The sequence below is a fragment of the Papilio polytes genome, unplaced genomic scaffold (genome assembly GCF_000836215.1).
Source record: "Papilio polytes unplaced genomic scaffold, Ppol_1.0 DF822178.1, whole genome shotgun sequence".
Classification (NCBI taxonomy): domain Eukaryota; kingdom Metazoa; phylum Arthropoda; class Insecta; order Lepidoptera; family Papilionidae; genus Papilio; species Papilio polytes.
The window spans coordinates 219,565-241,435 of record NW_013527026.1 but is presented as its reverse complement, the minus strand read 5'-3'; positions in this window follow the sequence as shown (position 1 = coordinate 241,435).

The window sequence follows — 21,871 nt, the reverse complement described above, 5'->3', positions numbered from 1 at the left end:
AAAAAAAAAAAAAAAAAAAAAAAAAAAAAAATAAATATACCGTCGAATTGAATACCTCCTTCTTTTGGGAAGTCGGTCAAAACAACAGTAATCGTTGCTTACGTAGCGTAGAATACCTAAAATTTTTAGTATAATTGCTATTGAAAACACATACAATTGTTAATATTAGCTTTCGCCGGCGACTCTGTCCGCATTGAATTTAAAAAAACAAAAGTGAGTAGCCTGTGTGTTCTTTCAGACTATCCTCTACATCTACGCCAAATTCGTTCAGTCGTTTAGGCTACAAACTCTAACAAACATCCATCCATCCATCTAAACTTTCGCATTTATAATATTAGTATGAAGTATTATATTTTCATTTCGTTGTTTACTTAAAGAAAAACGTGTAAGAAACGATTCACACACTATACATCATCTTCGTCTTTGTAACTTTATTGAACGTTGAGTAGAAAAGAGATTTATTACAGTATCGTGGCATATGCCGCCGCCACAACTATCGACTGTTTTTATTTATTCTTTTGTAATAATAAATAATGTCTTCATAAACTCGAACCGTTTAAATTAAAGTCCATCTGTTTGTTAAATAGTTGATTAAAACTTTTACAACTTATCCAATGAAATAAAATGACAAAGCCCTGAAACTTAAATAATTTCGCTACGAATTCATTTGATAAGATTTCGTTTTCACTTTAACACTGGAATTTAATTTTAAAGTTCAACGTGTTTTAAATTGATTTTTATAATCACTAAGTCCCACGTTTAATTTTTTAATCAGTCGCTCTTTGTTTAAAGTCTAGTTATATGTTAAGTGTCCCTAAACGAATGTGATGTCATCGCATCTCACTGCTAATTACTAATTATTTAAAAAGAGGCGTAGTTTGTCTCGTTTCAAGAAAAAATCAGTTTTTTGTAAATGGAACACTGCAGATTTTTCAACTGTACATAAAGCAGGCATACATAGAGCAGGCACCTTTGACTGAACTATCACACAACTGATGTGCGATTGTCGATAGTTTCGCAGTCAATTCAACTGTTTAGTTGCACAACTAACAATCGAGTAGTGTGCGTACCTCCATATAAGCACATATGTACGAGTCAAAGCGCGACTAAACGGTTGTGTGATAGTTTAGTCTGATGAATCCTGTGATTTAAGTAAACATCAATAATTCAAATGTAACGTTCTGGTTTTATTATTCATTTGTACATTTTCGTATTGGATATAAAGCTTCGAGTGTTTAGTTTTCGACGCTCGTGCAAAATGTATGTTTCTTTTGAACTAATACGAACCCGAGTGGCTTCACAAACATCAAAGACTTGCGAAAGGTTTTCCTCAAACCGAAAGGTAATTTGCGCTTAACGTGGACTTTAATTTATGATATAAAATGTAAACATGTTTGAAAGTATTTCGTTCCGCTTATATTTAATTTGAAATGTTAGAATTTCACATTTGCTATCCGAGAGAAAAATAATAATCATATTTTATCAAGAAAAGTTAACTTCATGAAAATACGTGAAATAAGCATACATTTTACTGGAAGATAATCAAAATTAGAATCGAACATTTTCTTTGATGTTTAAACATGAAGTTTTCAGAAAATTAAAATGTATGATAGCTGAAAACATAAGTACAGTAAGTTATTGAAAATACGATCTCCAGCAGTTTTCTGGTAGGTCTCCAACAATAGGCAATCATTTCATTCCAGCACATTTAACATGACCACGAACGTACTTTAGGAACTTGGAATTCTTTTGAATGCCTTTTGCCTACTCGCCTTTCTATTGAAAAACAGAATTATATTCAACGCCGCTTAACGATAACAATGAAATGTACATTATAAAATAAGCCGTATTGTTTGTTTTTAAAATAAATTACTGTACGTGTACTTAATATCGAACTAACATAAAAGACGACAACTTTACTTAGTTAACTTTTTTACTTATTTATTATTTTTATAATAAGCTAAAGTGCGTTAAATGTAACTACTACGACAACGAAGAATTTATTATAGCGACGTGAAATTTACTAAAAAAAATGTTTTGTCCGCAAACATCGCACTTTTAATATAGTCGATCTTTTTTTCTTTAAAATAGTAGCGTAATTTATGACTATCGTTTCAAGAACTACAATAAATCAGCGTAAAAACGCCGCGCGATCCAAGTTTTTTGTTACTTTGAGATAAAGGGAACACAGTACCATTTCTCTTTTGAGCAAAAAAAAAGACTTTTTTTTAACTAATTAAAGATGTTTTAATATCAAATAGTAAGTACGTTTACTGTTAAAAATAACGGTATGTTTATAAATGTTACAACTGACAGATTTTTCATGTTGCAAAGCAAAGAAATGTGTTGCGGACGTGTGGGGCACAGTAAACATCAACCATGTCGTGTCCCCTGAAATATGAACGTAAACGTTTTGCTTTCCTTTACTTACAGTGCATGTTGTTAAGAGTTGTTTTGATACGATGCTTTGTATTAGAAAGTAATATGATATCTGTCGATTTTAACATGTTTAATTAATAATAATCTACTTGCACGCTTATTATGAGAGCTCGCGCACACCTGAAACTAAACCATCGTACAACTGTTTAGTCCCGTTTTGATTGCGATGAGTATATATAGAGGTGCGCACACTGAACGATTTTTAGTTGTGCAACTAAACATCTGAAATTGCTGCGAATCAATCAACAATAAACTACCGCAAAAGAGTTGTGCGATAGTTTAGTCAAAGGTGTGTGCCGGCTCTAAACAAACAAGATCTTTTTTTTTAATTTCGAGTGTGCAAAAAGCGTCATTTTTATAAAATTTGAAAACAACGCCATCTAGTTAAAAAGATAACAACTACTTTGATATGATCAAAAGTATAGTAGTATAGTTCAATTAGGACATCAGTCTGTCTGGGCATAAATTGATTAAGGCTTAAGATTGACCGCTATATATTTAGAAGGCTTTACTCCTCGGTACCCCATATTGGCGAACTCCATTCCGCTTCCCCCTGTCTCGTCTAGACGTCTGGGAGAGGACTTCCGCCTCGATAGGTTTCATTTAATTATTACATTATACGAAGTTGTAAACCTCGGCTTATTTATTATTTTTTTGTTTATAAAAAATAGTTTTATATTGAAAAGTTTACAATGAATTTCCTTTTATATTACATGGATGCATAATTATTTAACCACCGCGTAGTTCGATTTAAAAATTTGAACAATGTATTCAGTAAAATAACATAGACTTCATCAAAAAATGATATGTACATGAATAAAAAAATTAAAAACCACTGAAATTAAATGAATACTTTTTCCAGTTTTTCATGGTCTGTTATGTTTTCAGGACGATAAAATCGTGTTATCGTAATGAAGGCTCCGCCGCGTTAAATGCAAATCACAGAGATTTAATTAACATGATTTAAAAATCAAATTACATTCAATACGTTATTTTGTTTTTTGCATTTAACAAGCTTGTGATAACTCCTTTACGTTAGTAACTTTTAAATTACAAACAATGTTGACTGGCTGTATAAGAGGCGTCTTAAGGGTCTATTAGGAATAATTACGTTACAGTTGGAAGAAAATATTCGTAACCTCATCGGAAAAAATGTATGATAATAACTAACGTAATAAACGCGATGTTTTTTAGAGTTACTCAGAACAAAGATGTAGCACAGAGATAGGACAGAACTCGATGAAATTTGCCATAGATGTAGAGGATAGTCTGAAAAGATAGATAGGCTATTCGCTTTTGTTTTTTTTTAATTCCTCTCGGACGGAGTCGCGGGTGAAAGTTTGTATGTAATACACAATTAGTCGTTGACGTCACGGAAACTTTCTCTCGAATATGCTTTAGTGTATTATATCGTAAGGCAATTTCACTATCTGAACATTAGATGTTCAGATATGTCTTGAGAAACGCTGTATCGAATTCTCTACTATAAAGCAATTTAAGGACGATTCCGCTGACGAGACACCAATTATCGGAATACCTCGTCCAGTTAAACCGTTCATGAATACGTTACCGTATGTTCCGATATTCCGTTTGTTATACAAATATTTCCTTGATCATAAGTTTGTTCCTATTACAAATTATAAATCACGCACAATTTACCACTAAATAACTTACCTAGTAAAAAATTTAAAACAATTTCGTTTACTATTTTGTGTTACTTATTATGATAACTGCCTACTGTAAATGCGTAAATAATTTTACTTTTTACCGGCGTTGAAGGTAGCTTAATACCTTAAACAACTTGCTTGTTTGTCTTAATTTTTCAAGACGAAAGCATTTTTATTTTATAATGTCGCTTTAACATGTACTTAAAGATATAAAGCAAGCCTATGGTATACAAATCATACTAATATTATAAATGCGAAAGTCTAGATAAGCGTACGGATTAGAGTTTGTAGCCTAAACAGCACAACGGATTTCCATGAAATCTGGTACAGATTTAGAGGATAGTCTGGAAGAACACAGGCTTATAATGGCTGATTTTTTAATTGCGGACGGAGTTGCGGGAGAAAGCTCGTATTTATATAATCATAAATAACAGATTAAAGTTAAGCAACAAATATGATTTACTTGTAAAGTAAGTACTTATGTTATCGGTCGTAAACTAATAGGCACGGCTTCCATAGTTCCTAATTGAGTTTGTTTACCTACTCATTAAAACTTTTATCACTTAAAGCCGGACAGCGAACATTTTGTAACATACCGCTGAGTTTTAATATTTTGAGAATTAAACTGGTTAACTGGGTCGCAAAGTTGTGTTTACGAGTTAGGCATTTTTTAAGCTTTTAATACGAATTGAAGTTATTAAAGTTTTATTGCTTATTCAAAAAGTTCACTAAACTGAATATAGAGGGTATTTTTGTTTTTACGGTGTGTTAATCTTTGTATACTTATCTATACTGATATAATAAAGCGTAAACACACACTTCTTTGTTGCCTAAGATCTCAGCAATCACAGCATATTTTCGAATAACCCTTTTTTTAATAAAAAGCCCTACACTTACATTACGCTTTAGGCTACATATTTTCACGCCGTTAATCTTAGGGGTAAATATTTTGGATAAAAACCCTAATGTGGGAAAGAGACCATAAGTTGTTGCCAACATCATGTCATGTCATTTTGACATTTGCAATTGCTAATTTGACAAATGTGAACAAAAAAAAATATAATTTTAAGCGGATGAAGTCGCATGGGAACAGCTAGTTGCGTATATAAATACGTACATACGTATAGTATATACGTGATAGCCAAATCAAATTATTTTGTTTTCTGTAGCGCAAAACTTCATCGGGAAACACTGAGCTTTGTAATGATACAAGAGAAGGCAATTAGTATGTGAGGCGCGTTGTTAAAGTTAAAGCTATCCAAAGGTGGCGATAATTAACTTTTAGCTGAGTTTAGTTCACTGTTTTATTTTAGTTTAAGATGCAATATGTTTCTATATTATTCATTTAGTTTACAAAAGAACGACAGGAATAACTATGCGTCTATCCATGGACGTAGGCGACACTAGAGGACATACCATTGCCACACTGTTTCACAGTCTTGTGGAAGTTGTCTAACTGTGTGAGAGAGGAACTTCTATGACATTCTTACTCCTAAGGAATGTTATCTAGGTGGTGAAAATGGTACCTGGTGATCTGTCGTGTCTGATGACGGAATTTGGCGGTAGGAATCGTTCGAAACAGCTCTTTGAGGTAATCTCCATAATGTATATAATTTGTTTTAGGTAGAATGGTCTAAAGAACTACAATAAAATTAGCAACAACGATTTTTATTGTTAATCAGTAATAATAGAAAGGTTAACTAAAGAACCTTAAGGACAAATAAAGCAAAAAAAAAAACAAAATCGAAAAAAATAGAATACATTTCAAAGTACTTAACAAAACAACAAGACTTTAAAATAACCTTCGTTCTAGTTAAAATCTTTATTAATTACATTGGAATGAAACTAGAAAATGCGAGAGTCGATTTCTTACAAGTGCTTTCTTTGACAAACACAAACGTTTCAAGTTGCAAGCCGGAGATTACTCGATAAATGCCATTATAGAAGCTTTTCTCTCACAGAACAAACTTATTGTTCCTAAATGAGAAGTGGTTACTAAGAAAAATAGTTTTAAGTTATTATAGAGAGTTCTGAAGCGTAAAAAATAAACCTTAGAAATAGTTGAAAGTTAAAAATCATTACATTTTTTTTTCTTTATAAATTCCTTTAAATCATGTACATATATACTTTAAATTATATAATTAAGACGAAATATTTTTGCATGTTTACCCTATTTTGTCTTTTGTGTTGTTTTTTCTTGAAATAATTCTATAAGAATACCATTAAAAACATAATAAACGTTTTATTTTACTATCACTTATTTGGCAAACAGATTGGCTACTTCAACTAAACTAAATAGCATGAATCGGCAAACAGAGTGTATGATGCTAACAGAAATTTAAATAAGTAGTGTTAGCGGGATATTTGAATTTCATTGTGAATGCATGAGGCGATGCGCTGAATATTGAAGGGGCGTCTTTGGTCTCTGGCTTGCGGCGGATAGTGGCGGGAGACTGAGATTTTATCTAATCCAATAACAAAAATCTGAAAGAACAAACAAAAGTGTCAATTTCAACGTAATTTTAATACTAGCTGTTGCTCGCGACTTTGTCTCCGTGAAATTAAAAAAGTACAGTCTATGTTAGTCATAGATAAAATGTATTTCTAAAGGTGAAAGTTTTTTTTAAATCGGCCCAGTAGTTTTTGAGCTATTTTAATACATACAAAAATACAAATCTTTCCTCTTTATAAAATTAGTATGGATATGTTCAAATACCTAACAGACGTATAATTTAGAAGCCTGTAGATTGTCAATTAAGTTCGATGTCTTGGCTTAGTTAAATGTCACAAGGGTCCCCGAGGCTTCCTTTGCTCAGACTATACTCGTAACTAGAAATGCTCTAACATACTGAATCTAGAACGCCCGAGAGGACACAACGGATTTATCGTTAGCCATCGATTTGCTTGTATTCGATAGTGATTTATACATTTGATCTGATTAAAATCCTTTCCTCTTTCCTATTTATATATCTTAACTATACTGCGTTTCTCTATCTAGTTACAGACGTAGTCTACGAGCGTGCATCCATTGAAACTAAACTATAGCACAACTGTTACTATGAGGTAACCTCACAACTCGGTTTTTACTTGTGTAACTAAACAGTTGAATGGGCTGCGAAACAATCGCACAACTGTTGTACGATAGTTTAATCAAAGGTGTGCGCCTGCTCTTAATGGTTAAAAGTATTGTTACAGTTTAACGTTATACCAATATGCTCCTCTGCTTTATAGGTCAAATACAAAGTCACAATTGCGGTAAACAAAAATAATTACGAAAATTATTATAGAAAAATGAGGAAAAATATTACTGTTTTAGGATGACTCAGTAAGGAGGTGGAAACTCAATTTTTGTGAAGTAAACGTTGGGAAAGTGAGTTTAAAAAGGGATCGGTGTTGTTATCAGCACATTCGGGAACTACAGCGCGCTCCGAATCGCTCCATTAAACCCTCGCGTACATTTCCACGTAGCGCTATCAACGTAAAAACGGCTATCAAAGATTTTTGCCTTTACTTTCAATATACTCAATATCTTCCTCGCACAAATTGTAATGAAAACATTTTAATTGGATACTACCTACTTAATTTTTAAATGAAATTCGTTTAACGAATAAATCACAAATTAAAAAGAAGTGTCTAATTCCTACGTGATTAAATAGTCGTAAAATGTTAGTTTAACAACTTTGGGTAGGTCCATATTATGATAATGGATAATAAAGTAGCAAACTAAAATCTGTATTTACGTCATTATTTTAAAAGAATGAGTATTTGTTTAATTTTTATTTAAGAAACAATTAACAAAACATTTTGGAGTAAAAGAAACGTAAATCGTGTTTTTATTACCATTGGAAATTTAAAGATGTTTTAATTTACAAAATGAAATCTTTATTTGACCTAATAATTTTAATTCAAAAAATTTTTTGTGTTTTAAAATGAAGCAACATTTTAAAAGTTGTTAAACAATTATTTTTATAAATATCCCCGAAAATTGTAAGGTTCCGAGGTTACATAGTTTCTTGTTGCGATAGTTTGCCAGTTTTTTAATACTGCCTGGACGAAGTCGCGGATATCAACAAGTAGACAATAAATGTAAGAATATGTAAGATGTAAGATAAGAAGAAGAAGAATGTAAGAATATGTAAATATGTAAGAATAATTTATCAGTTCCATTGAATTCTACCATATCATATGGCTTTTCGTACTTAGTAATTACAAAATACACTAACAAAGCGCCAATAGACTTATGGTTTGCGACTATATAAGATCGGTATCTTGCGGTCGAGGGTTCTAATCCCGCCATTCGACTATTGTCGCGAACCATATCCTAGCACAAGCGTAGAGCTTAGTTGGAAAGGTTAAAGGAAATCTTAGTAAGTTAACAAAAATCTACTAATATTTATATGAAAATAAAAAAATGTGATGTAAGATGTAAACATTTTTGTTATACAAATTTATGTTAACACGCTTTAACCGATTGATCTTTTTATCTCTGACTTCCAATCCTATTTTTAAAGGGATATTCAGATTCGAATTTCAAAACCATATTCATTCGTTACTTTGAAGTATATTTACGTAACGGAAAATATTATTTGCGTTGGTTGATCAAAGTTGTATTTGATTTTTTTTTATTTGATCGCGTTAATTAACGTTGTAACTTATAGCTGTTGCCCGCGACTTCGTCCGCGTGAAATTTGAAAGTTCAAAACTTACGTTCGCCCCTTTTTTCAAACCTATTACCAAAAGTATTAACTTAGTAGTAATCTACGTAATAACAGAAATCTACCGATGCAAGATTCCAAATTCCTAGGCCCGATAGCTTGTGCGCTGATTTTTCGGTTACCCTGATTGTTTGGGTTCGCGATATCTTCTAAACTATTGGTCCAATTTAAATACTGTTAAGGACAATTTTATTGTACATTTAATTCTCCTGATAAAAACGCATTTACTTGGATAAGGGTTTAGCCAAAACATTTGTATTTGACTGATTCTACGAACCCATATAAAGTTACAGAAACCCCCAGTGGGTCGAGACACACAATTTGAAAGACAGTATTCCAAACTAATGATACAGCCAGTGTAACAAGTCCCTAGAGGGGCATTAGTGGTGTTTACTTTTTACGATACCGCTAAGCATTTTACCCGCGTGTATTTAGAACGAGCAATAAATTCTATCTACTTCGGCCAAGTACACTTTTACTGCCATTAAATGGAAAAGCTTTGATGTACAATAGGTAATATATTATCTAAACAAAAGTTAGATTAAATTGAATAAATTGACCCGACAAAGTAAAAGTATTCATTTATCACTACTGTTACCTTCACGGAGAGTGTAAATGAGATTTTATTACAAAAACGACCAGACAATTGTTTGTTTAGACGCAAAAAGCAAGCCAATTTCATTACATACATGTTAATACCTCAACATCCAAGTTATATGAGTGTTCTTGCTATACTTGAACAGCACTTACATACTACACTGTTATTAATGGAGACCTGAATACCAGTTTATATTCTATTTACATATTAAGTTGTGATCTGTTAACATTTACACGTGGTTCGAAGCCTGTCCTACAGTTAATATATCCTTGTGTCTCAAAAACTGAACTCATAGATTTAGTAAAACTTTTTAAATGCTATTAATATTTTAAACTGTAACATGCTAATTATAAAGCATCGGTACCTCAGGGTAGGCACTTACTTGATTTGTAATCTGCAGGTCATGGGTTCGAATCACCCTGTACCAATAAGAATTTAGAATTTCATATATAAATAATTTATTCGACGTTCGAAAAAAACTAAACTAGAAAGCCTATGTGTTCTTCCAGACTATCCTCTACATCTATGCCGAATTTCAATGAGATCCATTGAGCAGTTTAGATTTCAAACTGTAAAAAACATCGAACCATCAAAAGTTTTTCATTTACAATATCAGTAAGTAGCTATTAAAAATTGAGGTTTTAAATCAGAAAGTAAACAAAAAGAAACCCTATTCTTAAGCTAAGTAAATTATAAGATGGGTAAATAAAGTTTTTTTTATCTAAGATCTCTTTAATGATGTATTTGAGCCTTTTCCATTTGCAGAGATTTGCACTGCGTAGGAAAATAGATAAGATTTCTGCGAGCAACTCCCAATGGCACAAAAAAAGTGAAAGCTGCCAGTGTTTTAGATGTTCATGGAAATTTTATATCTTAATATTCGTACAGTATCTTGAGACGTTTCACTTGATATTATTTTGAAAATATTGCTACATAAAAATGTAGGTTTTATGTGAGTGAGGTGATAACAGCTTTTATATCATTTAATACGAAGGTTAGAATCGTAAACAAGCGTAAGAAAACGTTTGTTTACCAGATTCACTAGTTTATTTTTGTTTGTTGATATCTGTGTATTTATTTACGCAAAACAGTAATGTTATAAACTATCAAGTTCAATTGGTACTTTAGCGATGTTTCATAATAAGAATGCCATAAACATTTCTTTTCACTAATCCCTCGATTTTACAGTAAGAGTAACTGTTGTGCGATTGTCGATTGTTTCGCAGATAATTCAACTGTTTAGTTGTAAAAATCGAGTAGTGTGCGCACCTCCATATAAGCTCATAGGAATCGAAGTGGAACTAAACAGTGATAGTTTAGGTGTGCGCACGCTCTAGCAGTAAACTTATGTTGTACACTTTTTAAAGTTCGAAATATAATCAAAATCAAATTCTAAATTATTAATTCTCACATGATTATCCGATTTCCGAGCGCACATTCAAAATTCTCTTGAATGCTCCGTTTGCGCAATGGATTTCGATCAAATCCTGTAAACTGGATTCATTCAAATTCTCCTCAACGTAAGCCACAGCCGGGCTTTTATTTTCGTGCACGCAGAAGCTGCTTAGAAATACACATATAAATCTATGTTTAAACATGCAAATGTATTTTTACCTTTATGTGAATTAGAGTTGCAAGATGGGCTTCTGTTCTGAATAAAAAGGAGTGTTCTGCACAAAACAATATTTAAATATGTTGTGTCTAAATTTCTGACTTTTTATTTTTAATTTTAAGTTAAGATCTTTCTCTCCCACAGATAACTAAACTTAATGAGGTAACGATCAAAGAGGGCTCGTTATCGATTGATACAAAAATAGAACACTAGCACGCTGATAGTTTTCAAGCACTTAATAACTTTGTTCTGCTTAGTTTAACATGTTAAAATCAATAAGGTACTAAATCAGACTAAACTAATTCATAAACATTAAAGTATTTCTTGACTCAACACTTCGCGTGCTGGAGGACTAATTTGAGTTCGTATTTCTTTTCACCTTTTTCGTACAAGCGGGAAGTGGAATGGAACGCAAAGCTAGAGGAAACATCCCCTCCTCTGTTGATTAAAGGTAGACAACGCATCTGTGTATCGCATATACGGATGTCTATGGGCAGCGGTCAATTCGCTATTTAGACAAGTTCCCGTGACAAACTCATTTGTCATCTTTTACTACGAAAAAAATAATAAGACCTAAGTAAAATCATACCGAAACAACTGGCTTCTTTATGTAAACAATAATACTATTTTATCACATATTGTATCCATCTATCGCTTGCAATATTTGATACAATCAACAAAATACACAGTTTGTTGACTAACTAAATCAAATAAGAAATCTATATTTTAAGGTAAACTTTGCTTAAGATATTATAAGGCATAGATAATAAGCTTCATTTATATAGGAATTAATTAATTTTACTCTTCAAACATATTGTTAAACGAGTGCAACGTTTCTTACTAACTTCATAACATTTTGCAACATCACGCGTAATTTACGAGTATGTAGGAATTGTCTCCCTTGAGTCACATTACGTTGGAAAAACTTATAATATTACGAGGTTTCATCTCGCAACACTGCACGCGTTGAAACTTTATAACCAAGAAAAGCAAAACAATACATCTGCTAAAGTAATTATGTTCTAAATTACTTTTATATTCAAACTTCACGTTACAACGGTACAAAGTCTTAGTATTAGCACTTTATAAACTATCGCGACTTTGTCCCCGTGAAATTAAAAAAAGAAAAAGAAACAAAGTCTATGTCACTCACTGATAACGTAGCTTTTTAAAGGTGAAAAAATTTTTGACATCGGCCCAATCGTTTTTTAGTTATTTCAATACATACAAAAATATAAAAAAATGCAAATCTATCCACTTTAAAATGTTAGTATCGTTAGAGAAGACTAAAACTAAATTATGTAAACATTAATCTTAGTTTTAGCTGACTTGATGAATTTCTAAGCATAACTTTAATTATGTCAAGCAATACGGAACAATCACTGCAAGGAAAATCTAGATATAGCTAAATATTATTAAAAAAAAAACTTCAACAGCACGCTTCAGAACAAATAAAAGTTAGGACAGAGATAACGACGTTTCAGTTTAACAGTAAATTACAAAACTATACTGTTTTAATAAAATATCTATTCTTTTAATAAACCGTAATACCGACAACGTTGCACGCATAATGTCGATAATTGGATAATTTAAATTAATACATGCTGCCTGCAATATGGCGTTTTATATAAATTTGTTGACCATATATATCCAATCACTTCAATAATTCTTAGAGAACACTGTCAATTATTCTGTCTAGTATTCTAAGTTGTTTTTTAGCTTTTGTATAAAGCTTAAACTTTAATACATCTTGACTTTAGATGAGAAGATAAAGGTATTTACAGCATTAATAATTCAACAAGCGCTCCGTCTTTCGCAGTTCTTGGAGACAGAAATGTGAACGCTGGGAGCACGTGAGACTTATGGGTCTGGGTTCGAATCCCAGGAGAAAAGACGATGTTTCTATGTTTTTAGTAATGGGCAGTGGTTATAAGAGAGGTTTTTTGTAAGTTTTACGGAAAATTAATTAAATCTTTCATTGTGATTTTTTATTAGTCAGAACAAAAGGTTTTGATGGAAAATTATAGTTATAGTTATTATAGTTATCTCACTAATTTTTTTAAATTACAACATAGTAATGAAAGCAGTTTGTATGAATTAACTTTTTAGTAATTCAGGATGCGAAAGTTTAGAAAACTAGATAGATATTTTTTTAAAGTTTGTAGTCTAAAATGCTGGAAGGATCTCGATAAAATTTGGCCTAGATGTAGGTTGTCTAAAGAACATGCTTGTTACTAAGTTTTTTTTTTAATATCGGGTGGATGAAGTGACGATAAAAGCTAATTTGATATCAGTTATATCAAACACTATCGTAATCGTCTTACACGCTAATTATGTACACTATTGAATAACTATTTACTAAACAATAGATACAGTAATGGGTATTGTGTTACTGTTTAGTGCTAACTAGATTACGCACACGGACTGACTAAATTACACATACTGTACCAAATCCCTTGGCACGTTGCGACTACAGTTCATTTTACCTGTATTCATTTGTCATTAGAAATGATAATTGTTTGCTTAATTCTTTACTATTTAAGAAACAGTTATGTTTTGAAATTGGTCAAATGAAACGCTTATTATTCTATTGAGTAAATAAATGAAAAATACTATAGTGCCTTCTTATAAATAAACTTTAGCAGCGTTTACAAACATATTAAAAAATAATCAATCATTTTACACCGTCTAAACTTGACCGTGTCTTACTGTACCTACTGTTTTGTGTAATTGTCTTTTTTTTTTAAATACAACATTGAGTTTCAAATTTAGAAACGCTTGAAATACAAACGAAGATTTCAGTAGCAAAAATCAGCACATTTTTGGAATTTCAACAAGCGAGCATAATAAGAATCATTTGCATTTCCCGTTTGAAATTACAAAGGAGCAGTGTAAACAATAATTGTGAAGATACCAGGACGCTTGCAATTTCACAAATTGCCCACTCGGTGAAAATTTGCGGCGATCTAATTACCTTCGTTTTTATTTAAATTTTGCTCTCTCATTTTGTGTGTTTTTACAATTCTTCTGCTAAAATAGTCTCGTAATAATATGTTATATTATATGTAATCTTTAGTATATTTATTATAATGTTTGTGGAAAAAGAATTTAATAAGAAAGTAATAAAAACGTACAGCCTCAGAAAAAGTTGTAAAGTAAAATACAGTTTGATATATTTATACAACATTAGAAACTTTATTATCGAACAAAGATGTACATTTTACATAGACAAGCTATCCTCAATTCAGAGAGTACTATGTTAACTTGTCGATATAGAAGATTTTGGATGTAAGCAATTTAAATTCAAGGCACACCTGGTAAACTCCTGAATGGTGTCACGTTCCCGAAAATTGTATGGTTATTAATTAATAATAATACCATTATATCGACTACCATCATTCCGATAGTCGTTTCACACCTCGAGAAGCTCACGCTAGACAGTTGGATTAAGGGCCCGATTCAAAAGGCGGTTATTTTAGAAACTGCACGAATAGTGAGAAGGTTCCTGTCTCTGCAGCCCTGACCACTGGTTGCTTGAGTTATCGGATTCCGCAGCCGGTGGACTTCTATTTTTTTATATAATAGGTTTTATTTTTTTTAATAAATAATCATGTAAAATGTATTATATATAAAAATAAGAAATTAAAGATATGAGAATACCAGTTATAATATAGACAATTTAATTTAATGTAAAGTTAATTCAAATTTTTGTTAATTTTTTTTTTGAAAACCACAAAATATACAAAGTTGCAAATGAACTATAAAACGTTTTACTGAATTTTAAAATGACGAACTCCCGAACATTAAGAGAAGTTTGCAGTCCAACTTCAAGTGATAAAAGTTTTAATGAGGGACAACTAATTCAATTGCGCTACGAGGAGGTAGTTTCCTAATAATCTGGTGCTAATGTTCCGAATAAACATTTTAGTTTTAATATTCAATTTCGAACGAAAAAGATGATTTTTGCACTTTTTAGTTAGGTTCTAATCTAAGTTACGTCTAACATTCCCATTGAGTAGTTTGTGGCTCTCTAGTTTCCCCTTAATCCGTACCGACCACTTGAATGCTCGCTGTGTAACGGGTGAAGTTACACCTCGTAACCCTGTTCAGTACACAACTTAAGACCGTGTAAAGCAAAATTACCGTAACCGTACCGTTTCCTATTATTAGACAACTCATTTAATTGATACTGTCGCTTTAAACTCAGAGCAACACTTCTCGCCAGACTCACGATGCGCGCCAATCTATCCATACTTCTAGTGACATTGACAGCTGTCAGCTAGGGACGTGACGTTTATGCCGATAATCTAGAGTTGCGCCAACTCTACAGCACGGTACTAATTTTGTTCCTAACACTATATATGTTTTATTTATGTGCATTTTTTATTTATTTTCAGCGATAGATTAGCTCATTACCAGTATGTGATCCATAAAATATACGACCACACAGGATAATCTCACATTGGTAAACATTTCTGTGTTTTCTTGGGCAATGTTTAGTCACCGTAGTAAATCAAGCGCTTGTACGAACTACTAGCTTCGTGTACTCCTAATTGGAACGAAGATGAATCACCAGCAGGCTAAGACATTATTAAATTCTGCTTTTATATAATCTGTTGTGAAAATTAAGTTAAGATAATTAAGGTCGTGGGAAGCTTTTCATTTTTTACGTCTGTTTACTAAAATTGGGACGATAAAATAAAAACTTTACATAATCTTTGATTCAATTATTATTTTTCCCATCGTGTTGTTTTATGTGTACTAGTAAAATAGTATTTATATATTTAAACTAGTCTGCCTTTATTTGATTTGTTACACCTTTTTAAGTTTAAGATATATCAGTTTTAGAAAACAAAAAATTTCACAAAATAGTTTCGTAACTTAACTTATTAACTTAACTTATTATTATTATACGTATTAACTTACGTATTAATACGCCAAAATAAGTAGAAATAATACTATGCAACGATTTAACGTTTAATAATAAAATAATCTAAGCATTTATGGTAATAAAATTACTATCATGCAATAGCATGAACCGTAAATAATAGGCTTAAAGTTAACAGTATTAAAATATAATTTCACTAGCTTTCGCTCGCGATACCATCCGCGTGGAATTAAGAAAAAACAAAGTGAGTAGCCTGTATTCTTCCAGGCTATTTTTTACATCTATGCTAAATTTCATCAGGATCCATTCAGCCGTTTAGGCTTTAAAGTCTAACAAACATCCATCCATCCATCTTAACTTTCGTAATTTTATTCCTAGGATTTTTAAATTACGTCATATCTTTATGGTAACATTCTAATATGTATACTTCGACATTAATTAAATTCCAACAGCATTATTATTAATATACTTAAAAAATATTAATACTTAAAACTATTATTTAATTATTAACTCTACGTCAGGGTATTATTGCTAGCGCCTACATCTATAGGCGCTAGCAATTAACAAGTGATTTGATACAATTTACACCTACAGATTGACCCAGCACCAGCAGTTTTAACATGTGTGTAAAGGAACAACGACCAGTGACTAATAAGAGCGATTAACAATTATTATTAGTACTCGTATAATCAACAACAACAAAATAAACGAATTGGCACTTTGATTACATTCGCTAGCTGCACTGCCACATCCAGAAGCATAGGCTTAATTCGACATTGATTGAACTATATTTCATGAGCTCGATCATCACATGTTTTTAAGTTTTCATTCAAATGATTAACTATGTAAGGTTACTTATCTTTACTATTATAATAAAGCGTAAACACACACTTCTTTGTTGCCTAAGATGTCAGCAATTACAGCATATTTTTGAATAATTTCTTTTTTTACAAAAAGCCCTACACTTATAACACGCTTTAGGCTATATATTTTCACGCTATTAAATTTGGGGGTAAATATTTTGGATAAAAACCCTAATGTGGGAAAGAGACTACAAGTTGCTGCCAACATCATGGAAGCAAGGTTGTCATCATGTCATGTCATTTTGACATTTGCAATTGACAATTTGACACATGTAAACAATAAAATAATTTTAAGCTGATGAAATCGCACGGGAACAGCGTAACGTAGTGATAACATAAAAATAACATAATACCGGAAACCAGTCTGTAAAATTAATTCGTTTAGGTTGCAAAATGTTACAGTAAACCACATACTTTTTAAAGACGGTCTTATTTTAAAAGCTTTATCGTGGTCATGTTAAATGTGTTGGAATGAAATGATTGCCTATTGTTGGAGACCTACCAGAAAACTGCTGGAGATCGTATTTCAGTAAATTCTATTAAAATGTATTTAAGGATATGTTCTCTGTAATAAACGGTTGATTGGTTAGTTGACAAACCAACAAATTATTAACTATTAAATTAAATAATAAACCCACTCAAATTTCAAAATCTTACTTCGTTATGACCAGAAATTGAATTTCAACCGCAATGCGACGTCGTTCGATGTTGCCGACTGCAAATTTGCATTTAAAAGTATAATTCGCTGTCTTCAATATTTTTTAATTTCGCTTTTAATTTAACCTTAAATACATAAAATAAAAAAAATGATGTAGAAAGTAACAAATAAATTAAAACAATAACTTACAGACTCAATTGCAGGTTTATAGAAGACTATTCCAGCTGAACTTTTGAGTTGTTATGTACCAATTGTTATTAACATTTCCTTTATTTTACATTACTAATTATTAATAACATGTTAAACCGAAACCAAAGTTGTGTATAATACCTTATTGAGCTATAATCTAGCGCTATCAAAAGCTAGTGTAATTAATTTGAGGCAATTTTGATCGCAACATATTAGTATACTAATAACGAGATCCAATACATCATCATGTTTTAATCATGGCTTATGAAATTTTCCGCTTAGGGAAGTAGTTAAAAATTAGTGCGCTACTTATTAGAAATGCCATATGTACATATTCATCAAATTGAAAAGTTCATGCTTACTTCGTATTATTGTCGAATGACGACTCTGTTGGATAAAAAAATATAATTTCAATTAAACATTATTTTATCCACACTAAGTGGCTCTTTCAATGACTATTTAGGGCCTGTTTAACCGAATTGTAAATTATCTGATAATAATACAACGTGTAAAATATGTGATAAGAATTTGTTCCTTATGACGTCGTTTAGTGGCGTCATTTTTAAGCTATCCGAGTCTATCAACCAGTGGTGGGACAGGCCCTACATCTCTATACGTTTGCTAGATTGTCTTTAACTCTAAGTAATACTGACAAATGCTTTTAAAGTTACAACGTTGAGAATATTTTGAGCGACAGTTTATTTAACGCGCTGTGATAAAAGTGATAAGTTATGAACGATGATTCCAGGAATTTGAACTTTAAAAGAAGGAATGTAGCCGGCGACAGATATTGTACAAATTCCTGGAACTGTAGCATTCATGTGCTTGAGGGACCAATGCGTATGACAGGATTCTGTAAGCCTATAGTTTAGTTTTTTGTATGCAATGTTTTTAGAAAATCACAGAAATTTAGTAGAATATCAGATTGTTAGGACAAGATTTCCACTGGATATAAAGAAGACTTTAAATCATTTGTTAACATATGGAAAAATACTTAATACGGTTTGGAATGAAAATCAATTCGAAGTAGTTTTGTTGCAACTTTGGAATATAGAAAATCTGTTCTTATTATTTGATCTAACGTGACACGTTTCTACATTAAGTCGGAATGCACTTTAGTAGATAGCATTGAATGAGAGAATATTGAAATGATTACAAAATTAGTTCCTAAATTTCTAAAATCAGACATGGTGGCGCTGGAATCGCGCGGTACTTTGTGTTAACTCTACGTTTGCGGAGTACATACTGTACGTGTCGCGGCTTCTACTTAACTGACTTGGTAACTCTTTTCTGCGATATTCTATTAAATAACTAATCATTATATGCAGAAAGATTAAGTAACATTTAAAAATAGGTAACTTACTTCGAAAATGTTGATTTGTCTAGTTTGTTTTATTAGGTTGTTAGAGTTTAAATTTGATTTTATCTAAAATTGAAGTTATAACAAAATACAATTACAACAATAAAGGAAGCATTCTCGGATTGCTCGCGTTCTCATAAAGTCTTTAATCCGATCCGTTTCGAGGTCAAAAGGATTTTCACATAAGAGACGAGTTGAGGATTACGTCGAAGTCGTTATTCCGCCGAGTACGGCTTTATAATATATCACAATAGCCGGAGGCGCCCGCATTCAATTGAAAAAAGTACTCACGAACGCTATAATATCGATAGTGTAGAAACGAAAGCAAATATACTGAAAAAGAGTAGATTTTCTTGTTTAATTGGCATTACAAAACAGACATAAATTACCGTTAGAATAACCTTCCTTTCATCAGTGGAGCTTTACAACTTTAGTGTCGTAGTGAAGTTATCGTGCAATCCGCTAAATCGTCGCTGAAGGAAGTTTTACGAGCGAAGAGTAAGTTTGATGACCGAAAAACGAATCGAAAGACGGAAGGTATCTTTATCTTAGTTGTAAATTCGTCGCCCGTATGCGGGATACGAAGCTCTGAGTTCGTTCGTTTATTTTAGAAAATGTTTTACAACTTATGTTTTTATACTTTACGATACAAAAATATCCATGCTCCAATATATCTTTAATGCTATCAAAGTTAAGTAAAACTAGTTAAGCTAAATATACACAAGCTAGGATGAAAGATTTATAAGATTTTCCACGAAATCTGTTAATAATCCACGATACTGCTAAGTTAAACTTTGGCTCGCACATCTTGTTTTAAACAATTTTCACTAAATCATACTTAAGTAATCTACTTAATTTTTTTAAAGTTAAAAATGGGATATATTGTTTTTTAAGATTCCACGCAAATTTAGTTGACAAGTGACGATCGCAAAAATTGCGTTGAATATACATATGTAGATATTTAGAAATATGTTGTACATTTGAACAGCTGCGTAAAACTATTTACTAATTGAGATATTTTTCAGATCCATTGAAATGTTTTTGTTATACCAACCATAATATTGTTATGATTTGATGGGAATATTTGAATCCGCTTAACGTTATCAAAGTCTCATCTAAAATAATCCATCAACGTCACAGGATGGCCGCAACGTCATCGCACCTCGCGTACTTTGTGGTAACGAGCATTTCATTCTTTGCGTCGCATCAAAAACCGATATAACATATTAACACATTACATCCATATGACAGTTAACTGTTAAAAACAGGATACAATATTTTATCAGATTACATCGTTATAATCAAACGTTTAACGCTCGAAGTGTATTTAATTTCCATTTAAAATAATGGTATTTTAAATTACAAAGCTGTAAAATGAATAAAATTGCTTGGTAGCAGTATTAACAAATATTTTATAATACCAACATATAAAAATCATTTATGTAAGTACAGGATTTTGTATACTTCCTGTACCTAAAAAGAAATAGATTTATAGTATCTCATAATATCTATCAAGTATTAAACGATAAGTACTATTAAGAAGGGTAAGAAAAACTCAACAACTTATTTTCAAACATAATTTTAACTTAAAGGAAACTTGAAGCGTCTTCTTTGAGCAAACTTTTATTGGCGAAGTTGGGGTCGCTGTTTTGTGTCAAGTGAATGCATTTTTCATAAGCCTTTGTAATGAAGCTTTTTGAATATTTTTACAAATAAAACTCAATTCTTTATTCGTCCAACTTAAATGCAAATACAAACAAAAAAATAATTAATTAATGTTATATTAAAATGTACGTTTTTGCTTATAAAATTAGATACTTTAATAATTATAATCCTAAGAGCCTCAGGCTCTGTACACAATTACTACCAATTTAGTCTTATATAGTAATATCAAATTTCATAAAAGCAGCTTTAGCGAACTGTATTTAGATTAAATACGAGCAGGAGAATCTGTACTGAAACTCAATTATCGGACTGTATTGCTGTTGGAAACACAATTTAAGCTGAAACAAATCTATTGATTGCACGAAAGCAATTTACGTTAGTTCCAAATCGTCTTCGTTGCATTATTGTGGCGTCGTTTGTTATCCAATTTACGTACTTACAGCATTATTATATTTCTTATTAATGTTACAAATGGGAAAGTTTAAATGGTTGGATGTTTGTTGAGTTTGTAGCCTAAATTACTGATCAAATCTCGATGAAATTATGCATAATTATAGAGCAGAGTCTGGACATAGGCTAATTACTTTATTTTTTTCATTCCTCGCTTATGTTGTCCCGATTAATGTATTTCTAACATTATTTGATGACTTTCATCCTATTTGCAGTCATTTAAAAGGTCCGTTCCGTCAATCTTTTGTTTGAACAAGACAGATAAAAAAGTTTTTCAAATGACTTTTGCTCTACTACACAGTAGTACATTAAAAGAAGACTACAGTGAAAATACTAAAAAAATTGTGTTGGCGCAAGCTCTGATCCCCGTCTGTTCGTAGTAACAGTAACACAGAAAAACCTAGTACTTTTCCTCGTTTCCGGCAACATTTTCGTCGATGCGCAAAGTTTGGAAAGCTTTTATTTACCTCAGAACCTAAGTTGAGATTCGTGTTAAAGTTTCGAATTGCAGATTATCGTTGGTTTGTAAATCAAAATATACAGTTTATAAATGTTAATATTTAAAATCCGTCGCAAACGAATAAACGGTATTTAACTAGTTTATTTATTCGGCTGTCTTATTGAAGAAAAGTTTTTTTTTAATTTCGGTAATTTTGAATCTTCAATCTTAACTCCGCTTAGACCTTTAACCTAGATTCTAAATAAATCATACATACTGGTATAGGAAGTTTACTTTAAGAGTATAACCCTTGTAATTATAATCCCCT